Source organism: Petaurus breviceps, unplaced genomic scaffold (genome assembly GCF_028583685.1).
Source record: "Petaurus breviceps papuanus isolate PSGF00001 unplaced genomic scaffold, PetGlider_PUasm1.0 78, whole genome shotgun sequence".
Lineage (NCBI taxonomy): Eukaryota > Metazoa > Chordata > Mammalia > Diprotodontia > Petauridae > Petaurus > Petaurus breviceps.
This window is the reverse complement of record NW_027186502.1, coordinates 2,982,533-2,991,253: the sequence shown is the minus strand read 5'-3', so window position 1 is coordinate 2,991,253 and position 8,721 is coordinate 2,982,533. Positions and strand designations below refer to the sequence as shown.

At 40.8% G+C, this 8,721-nt stretch overlaps 1 pseudogene; it reads right to left on the bottom strand.

Moving 5' to 3' along the window:
- Positions 1-3,718: 3,718 nt before the first annotated feature.
- The window catches only part of LOC138175601 (derlin-2-like), a 10,662-nt pseudogene continuing 5,659 nt past the window's right edge, over positions 3,719-8,721 (bottom strand).

Here is an 8,721-nt window from a genome sequence, read left to right as displayed (position 1 = left end):
ATGTACAATCTGTTCTTGGTTCCCAACACATACTCTGCTGCCAGCTGCTGCTGTTGAGGGAGGACAATGCTGGGACATTAATGGGGAGTCCAAAATTCTCAGGCCCCTTTGAAGCTTGCAAATTCCTCTTCCAGCTGGAGTCAAGGAGGGGAGGAGAGCTAGACCAAGGTCAAAGCCTATATTCTCCCCATTTTCAGTTTTGATACTAGCTGTCCCCAGCATATCAACTAGAGATCATCTATCCATAGATTTGTTGATTGAAAATCATTCTAGGGGTGGCTAGGTGGCGCAGTAAGTAAAGCGCCGGCCCGGGAATCAGGAGGACCCGAGTTCGGTTCTGGCCTCAGTCACTTAGCACACACACAAAAGAAACACTAGCCGTTTGACCTTCGGCAAGTCACTTAACCCCAATTGCCCTACCTTCCCCCTCCAAAAAAGCAAAAAAATAAGATCACTCCCAGACCCTATAAAAACCCAAACCAACGTAACTTAGTGCTTGTGTAGCAAAACTGGTTCACTGGTTCCAGGGGAGTTAGGGTTCTTTCCCTTTCCTTCTCTCCCAGCAGTGTCCCTCTATTCTGGGCCCAGTTAGGTACCGAGTGCTACAACAACACTGGCAGTTGGTCCAGGTAAAACTAGAGGATTTCCTCCTCTCCCCACTAAATGGATCCCTCCGAAGTCACCCGTATCAACTAGTTTCTTAAAAAGCTTCCTATCTCAGAAGCAATGCTTAGTCTTTAAGGAGATTACAGAGCACATGGGATGCTTCCCCTGTTGGAAATCAGTCCCTTACCCTTGGGCTCTGGGCCTTGGAGTGGGAGGGTGTGAAGGGGTCAACATTTTCCATCTTTCTCTAAGCATCCCCTGCTCCTTGCTCTATACTCCCTACTGATTGAACAGGTTTAAATTCATCACTAAAATGCATCTGGATCTCTACAACAACATAGGGAAACAAATTTTCTCCAGGGATCCCTGAAACATATAGGGAATCCAGTTGGAGGTCCAGGCAAAATTTTCAGTGTCCTTTTCAACATGGGGCACACCAAAAATTTCCTGAGCCATAGATGATTTCCTAAAAATGAAGGTAAACTTTCTTTACATCCCTATTCCAAAAGGCACCAAGAATGACCATCCTATTGATATTCTAAACTTATCAGTAATAGGACGAGTAAACTTTTTTAGTGCCCAAAACAAGGTTAAATCATCAATAAGAGAAGCACCAGCCACAACCACCTAGAAGAAACATCAAAGTGCTGTAGCTGGAGTTAGCTTTGCTGTAGAGTGGGCTACTGTTGTTGTTCAGTCACTTTTCAGTCATTTCTGACTTTTCCTGTCCCCATTTAGGGTTTTCTTGGCAAAGATACTGCAATGGTTGCCATTTCCAAACCAAACATTTGGTATGGCCATTGTGATTGCCATACCAAGCAAAGGTGAGGCTCCCAATAAAAGGGATTGAGCATTTAGTGTTGACTACTTGGGATTTTGGCCCAGTAGGTAGACTCCCGCTAGGGACCAATAGTCTAAAAGGGTCTCAGACAAGCTGCCCAGAGTCATGTCACAAATAAGCCAAACAGCTTAGGACTGTTTAGAAGGGAAAAGAAAAATACGAACATTTATGAGCTATTATGGTATGTTCTAAGCATATTGCTAAGCACTAGTATGCTAGGAATTCAAAGTCTACACTTTTCATAATAGCTACAATGCTCTTACTGGGCACAGCAATACAGCAAATATTTGTATGTAAGCATTCAAATAGGCAAAGGTTGTTTCAAAAGAACTAATCTGACTTAAGGAAACACACTGGAAATTTTATTCTGCCTCTAAGGAAAAAAAAAGTCCTGAAAATGAAAGTGTCCAAAAATAGTCCATGACAGAGAATCTCTCTAGTAGGTCTCCACAAAGAAAAAAGGTCCAATATTTATCACAGATGAGACCCTTTCCCACCAAGCAGTTCCTCCTTTACTGGAATTCCAAACTTGCTCCAATATCAGGAATGACTTTGGTCTTCAACTAGCATATTTTATAGAAAAGTCTTTGACTATGACTAAGTTTTTTCATTGTGGACTTTTCTTACTTAGTCCAAAGCCTGATTGATTGATGGTCAAGGCTTCTCAATCTTTTAAATGATCACTCACCTTAAGCTATCACTTATCACTTGAAGGGGGGAAGTGTAACTATTTACTCAATCAATATCCTATTCTTACATCAGAAAAGTAACAATCATACACTCCAAAGGGATAGAGAAGCCACAATGTTGACCAAGAAGTCTATCAAGACATTTATTTCCATGAGTAACTTTATTGTACAATTTGGTGAGTAGCACCAGGCAATTGTACATCATCTAAAGAACCAGTAAATTGGGTTCCACCCCAAGTGAGGTAGACTCTCCATTTCCACAGCTGGCTATAGTCATGGCTGTTAGTCACTCCAAAGGCCTAGAGACAATCTGTATAGGCAATACAAGATTTACCAGAGGCTAGAATTAAGGACAACTGATATTACAACCTGGGTAGAAAGAAAACATTGGGCAAAGGGTTACTTTCTAATGACTCATAAAGATTATGAATCACCTAGCCTCTGCAGGACTCAACTTCATCTATTTGACAGGACCCATCAACAAAAAGACAAGGTCCGGGTTGAACAAAGAGATCTTTTTTTTAAGATCCGTGAGAGGTCAGTGACAGAAATGAAGTCATGAGGTTCACCGACTGGAAGGGAAGACAATAGGGAAGCAGGTTTGAGGCCAGGACTTCAGGCTTAGATGTTATATCCTACTGATAATAACATTTCCATTTGGTTAATCAGATATTTGATAAGCTTTGTGTTTCCGTCTTTAGAAAGAGGGATACTACAGAGTGGGGAACAGCAACAGGAAGGAAGGCCTAGAGAATCAAGATTCCTCAGAGTTCAGTAAGAGAAGTACCAGCCATGACTATGTAGAAGGAAGAGGGAAGCATTGTAGCCAGAGTAAGGAGCTATGCTTTAATAGGTTCCTGTTGTTCAGTGTTTTTGCAGTCGTGTCTGACTCTTCATGACCCCATTTGGGTCATGGTTTCCTTCCAGTTTCCTTCTCCAGCTCATTTTACAGATGAGGAAACTGAGGCAAACAGGGTTAAGTGACTTGCCCAGCGTCACACAACTAGTAAGTGTCTGAGGCTAGTAAGAGGAGTCTTCCTGAATCCAGGCCCAGGGCTCTATCTACCACACTATCTAGCTGCCCTAGAAATAGACAACAGGAAAAATCTTTTAGGGTCTGGGTAAGGACATCTAGGGCAAATCCTTTCTTTTTCTTTTCTTTTTTTTTTCCAGTGAGAGAGAAAAAAATTCAGTTTTGCTTTGTCTTCTCTGAAATTTCCGTGAGCATTGGGGTCTTCTTTCAAGGAGCATGAGTAGGAGGAAGCTCTGCCTTACACTTTCTCACACAAGTAAACGAGTGCTTATTACAGAATAGGAAGCAAATGCCTCTTCCATTTTTTTGGTTCCAATACATTGAACTTTCAGTACCAGTATAAATAATGGTCAAGTGAAGAAACATGGGCAAACTGCTTGAAAGGTCCCTTAGATTAAGCAATGTAACATTGCATAAAGTGCTTCTGGATTTAAAAACTGGAAAGCTTCCAGTGTGTCCATAATTCTGTAATAAAGAGTAAAAGTATCTCAGAAAATATCTTAATGAAATTCTCCCTTCCCAGGTGGATTTGCACTCAGCACTGCCTTCCTAGCCTCCAAGGCACTGACCTTTGCCCCATGTAAAGCCTTCTAAAGGTCACTCTTCAGATAAGGGGTTGTATGTAACTGGGATCATCATCTAGTTTATCAAAAATTGCCTTCAAACTAGTAGGTGTGTTCAGAATTCTTGCGCCCCGGCTGATTGGGAAATTTATCTTCCAAGAAAAAAAAGTGTCCAAATACAATTCCCAAGAGGTCTAAAATGATAATATTGCCTAGTTACAAGGAAAAGCCCATGAGTGCCCAGGGCAGAGAAGAGGCCTGGAAGTTGAAAATGCCAAAAAAGTTCAGGGGAACATGTGTATTCCTTTGGCTCCATATGCAGACAAGCATGACAATAAAGACCTGGCCCAAGAAAAGTAAGCTAACAAACCAAAAAGACTCATTAAGAGTACCCCCAAAAGAAATATAAACATAGCAATGGGGTATAGAAAAACATCTTGCCCTACAAGAAAGTAAGGGGGAAGGGGATGGGTGTGGGGGGGGTGATAGAAGGGAGGGTAGACTTCGGGAAGGAGTAATCAGAATGCAAGCCATCTTGGGGTGGGGGGCAGGGGAGAGATGGGGAGAAAATTTGGAACTCAAAATCTTGTGGAAATCAATGTTGAAAACTAAAAATAAACAAATTTTTAAAAATATAAACATAAAGTCTGCTCTCCAGCCTTGTTAAGAGTCTTTTTTGAGCATTTAGCAGTAATGATATAAGAACATAATATTAAGTAAAAAACTGGTCCAAAGAATTAAGAAATTGGTGATTAATCTCAACACCTGGAAGTGCTGGAAGATTAGTTCAGAGCTGAAATAGAGTTAGGAGGGTGTGATCAGGGACAGCTAGGTGGTGCAGTGAGTAAAGCACCAGCCCCGGAGTCAGGAAGACCCGAGTTCAGTTCTGGCCTCAGACACTTAACAAACTCACAAAAAAACAACTAGCCATGTAACCTTGGGCAAGTTATTTAACCCCAATTGCTCTCCAAAAGGAAAAAAAAAAAAAAAAGGGTGTGATCAGCTCCACTTGCTAGAGAAGAAGAGACAGATGGTCAGGAAGGTTCCCCCCTCAGCCAGGACCCAACTTCTGCCCCAGCCCATCCATCAGCTGATCAAATCTTTTCTTCTCCTGGCAGTGCAAAGGAAAAAGGTTTAGCATAATCAGTCCTACAACCAAGATTCTAACCAATACCCCATTAATGATAATAAAAGCCACTTCACTGTCCCAGAAGTAAGGTAGGGCCTGTGGGGGTTATGGTGCATAGAATTAGTTCTTGTAGGAGCTTAATAATTGAGTGTATCCAGTACTTCTGGTGCACCTTTTCAGAGCAAGTCTGGCTACATTGCCCCCTTAGAGTTCTAGGGTGTTTATGAGGGGGTTGTGTGTCTCTTCTTTACTGACATTGGCTTGATGGTTGTATTGGTTGTATTTCTACCATTGTTAGATGCCATTGACTAGCACCCTAGTGCCACTTAACTACTTTACTTCAAAGACATAGTAGCAACAAAAGTACATTTGTGTGTACTTGGGATATCACAATTCCATCCCTCAGAATAGTGGGCTTAATAGACTCAGCTCAGTTTCTTTTTACACACACACACACACACAATTTTTCCCTTAACTACATAAAACAATTTTTTAAACTTTTGAGTTCCAGATTCTATCCTTTCCTCCCTCCTTCCCCTCCTCCTCCCTGAGTAAGCAATCAGATATAGGTTTTACATGTGCAATCATGTAAAACATTCCCATATTAGTCATTTTGTACAAGAAGACTTGAATATAAGAAAAGAATTATAGAAAGAAAGTGAAAAATAGTATGCTTCAGTCTATTCAAACAATATCAGTTCTTTTTCTGGAGGCAGATAGTATGCTTCATTATTACTCCTTTAGGATTGTCTTGGATCATTGTATTGCTGAGAAATAGCTGTCATTCACTGTTAATTGAACAATATTGCTGTTTACTATGTACAACTTTCTACTGGTTCTGTTCACTTCACTTTGCATCAATTCATGTAAGTCTTTCCAGGTTTTTCTGAAGTCATCCTGCTTCTTGTTTCTTATAGCACAATAATATTTCATTACCATCATATACCACAGCTTGTTTGGTCATTCCCCAATTGATGGGCATCCCTTCAATTTCCAGTTCTTAGACATCACAAAAAGATCAGCTCAATTTCTACATCAAGTCCCATCAAGTTCAACACATATGTGGCATTTCTGTGAGATGAGTCCTTGACTCATTTATAACTAGGATAGATATTGAAGGCCACTTCCAAAGGTCACTCTTTATTCCTCAAACCATTGTTGCTAAGCTAGCTGCCAAAACTGGAAACTTCGCAATGATTCACTCTCCTTCTTGACTTTGAAACACACAAGGTCAGTCTCCAATCCCTTAACCTAAAACAGAAAAAAAGAACAAAGGCAAAAGTCCAAGGCTAGTGTCATAGAGTCACATAGCGGCCATGACAGAGGACCCAAAGCCTCCTCCACTCACAGAATTGTTTCTCATGGATGCTACCAGCAAAGGAGTCAAACCAAGAGAGAATAGAGAAGATGAAGAGAAGTGGTCAGTCTAGGATATGTCATGACCTTAGATGGGTGAAACTGGATGTTTTTGGCTGAGTTTTAAGGAATCTGTGGTCCTCAGAGGCAAGGGTGGAGAATGGATGCAAAGAATCTTATAATCTTCCAGTGAAGGAGAAACCAGGAGAAGGTCATCTACACATTGAATTGTAGTAGAATCACATTGAAACATAGTACCATCAAGATCTTTCTGGAATACCTGTGAAAACAGTGAAGAGGACTCTACACTGCTTTGTGACAACCTCATCCAAGTAGTCCTTGTTAGGTGAAGGCAAGTAAGTATTGACTATCAAGGTGTTTGGGGATGGAAAATAAAGCCGGGCATAAATCCACTATCATAAAATAATGCAAATTGGGGGAATGCAAGATAATGTGCTTGCTGGGCTTGGGACAATTGGGAAGACAAGCAAAACCACAGCCCCTGGGTCTTGGATGAATTGATAGGTGCCCTTGGGAAATTTCTTTGACAGGTAGTGCAGACATGCTACAAGTAGCAGTGCTTGTAATAATCATAGCTCATTTTGAAAAGGTATAAATAACCAGCTTAATGTCTCCCTTTGTCTCTGGACATAGAAGGAACAGGGACTTGCAGCAAGAGTTTTGTAGGATTCAACTGAATCCTAATTGGTTCTGCCATTAAAATGTGACCTAGCATGAGGGGACCACAGGAAGGGTAAGAATTTGTCAAAAAATTAACTCCTGTGGGGAAAGGTAAGGGAATAAGTATTTATTTATTTAAAAATTGGGGGGGGGGGCAATTGAGGTTAAGTGACTTGCCCAAGGTCACATGGATAGTTTTTTGTGTTAAGTATCTGAAGTCAGATTTGAATTCAAGTCCTCCTGACTCCAGGGCCGGTGCTCTATTCACTGTGCCACCTAGTCACCCCTGGAATAAGTATTTATCAAGTGCCTACTGTATACCAGGCACTATGCTAAGCACTTTACACATATTATCTCATCTGATCCTCAAAACCATCCTGGGAGGTAACTGCTGTTATTGTCCTCATTTACAGTTGAGGAAACTGAGGCAGACGGGTTAAATGACTTGCCCAGGACCACACAGGAAGTGTTTAATACTGGATTTTGAATTCAAGTCTTCTTCTGATAGGGGGGGTGCAGTGGAGAGAGTGCTTGGCTTGAAGTCAGGAAGACTCATCTTACTGAGTTCAAATCTTGCCTTAGACACTTCTGAACAAGTCACTTAACTTATAACTGTTTGCCTCAGTTTCCTCACCTGTAAAATGAGCTGCAGAAAGAAGTGCCAAACCACTCCAGTAGCTTGGCTAAGAAAACCCCAAATGGGGACACAAACTGAAAAAAAAAATGCTAAAGAACTTCTGGACCGGAATCCAAGTGCTCAAGCCACGGAACCACTGACCTGCCTAAAGAATAAATCCTATGAATCAGAACTTTCTGGAAGTAGAGATGGTTACTTTGAAAGAGTCACCAAAGCAGAACATTCATTTTCTGCTGAAGCCTGTAGTAAAACTAGAGTATAATATACAGTATAGTCCAGGTTGTAGAGAAGCTGGAAGCTTCTCTGCCATCACAAAGAAGCTTTCTGCACTGAAAGACAGAGTAATGATGGAACATGCCACCTACTTTCTGACTGAGAGTTGATGGACTTAAGATAAAAAATAAAATATTCCTTTTCTTTTACCAATTACCAATGTGAGAATTCTTTTTATTTAACTATGCATATTTGATACAGATGTTTCACTTTTTCTTTTCACTGGGGTAGGAAGCTGGAGGAAGAGTGAGTATAACAGTAGGGTTACCAAAATTTTAAAAAGAAAAAAGAAAGAAAATGATATTATTTATTTATTTTTTTTACTTCACAGAAGAAAACAGAAGGAAGTTTGGTTAGAAACAAAGACAAGCAGAACAGCTTCAAAAATAACAAATATGTTGGGGTATCTAGGTGGCACAGTGAATAGAGCACTGGCCCTGGAGTCAGGAGGATCTGAGTTCAAATACGGCCTCAAACACTTAACACAAGAACTAGCTTTGTGACCTTGGGGAAGTCATTTAACTCCAATTGCCCTATCTTCCCCCCTCCAAAAAAAGAAAGGAGTTCTTTGGGGCAGCTAGGTGGTGCAGTGAATAGAGCACTGGAGTCAGGAGGACCTGAGTTCAAATGTGATCTCAGACACTTAACACACTTTGGACAAGTCACTTAACCCCAGTTGCCCTCCAAAAAAAAAAAAGCAAAAAAAATAACAAGTATGTGAATATATCACATACTTTTTTCTTTTTTAAAAATTTATTTATTTTTAGTTTTCAACATTCATTTGCACAAGATTTTGAATTCCAAGTTTCTCCCCATTTCTTCCCTTCCCCCACCCAGAGATAGCATGCATTCCGATAAACCCTTCCCCCCCCTCCTCTCTTCTATTCTGTACCACCCCTGACCCCTCCCCCCC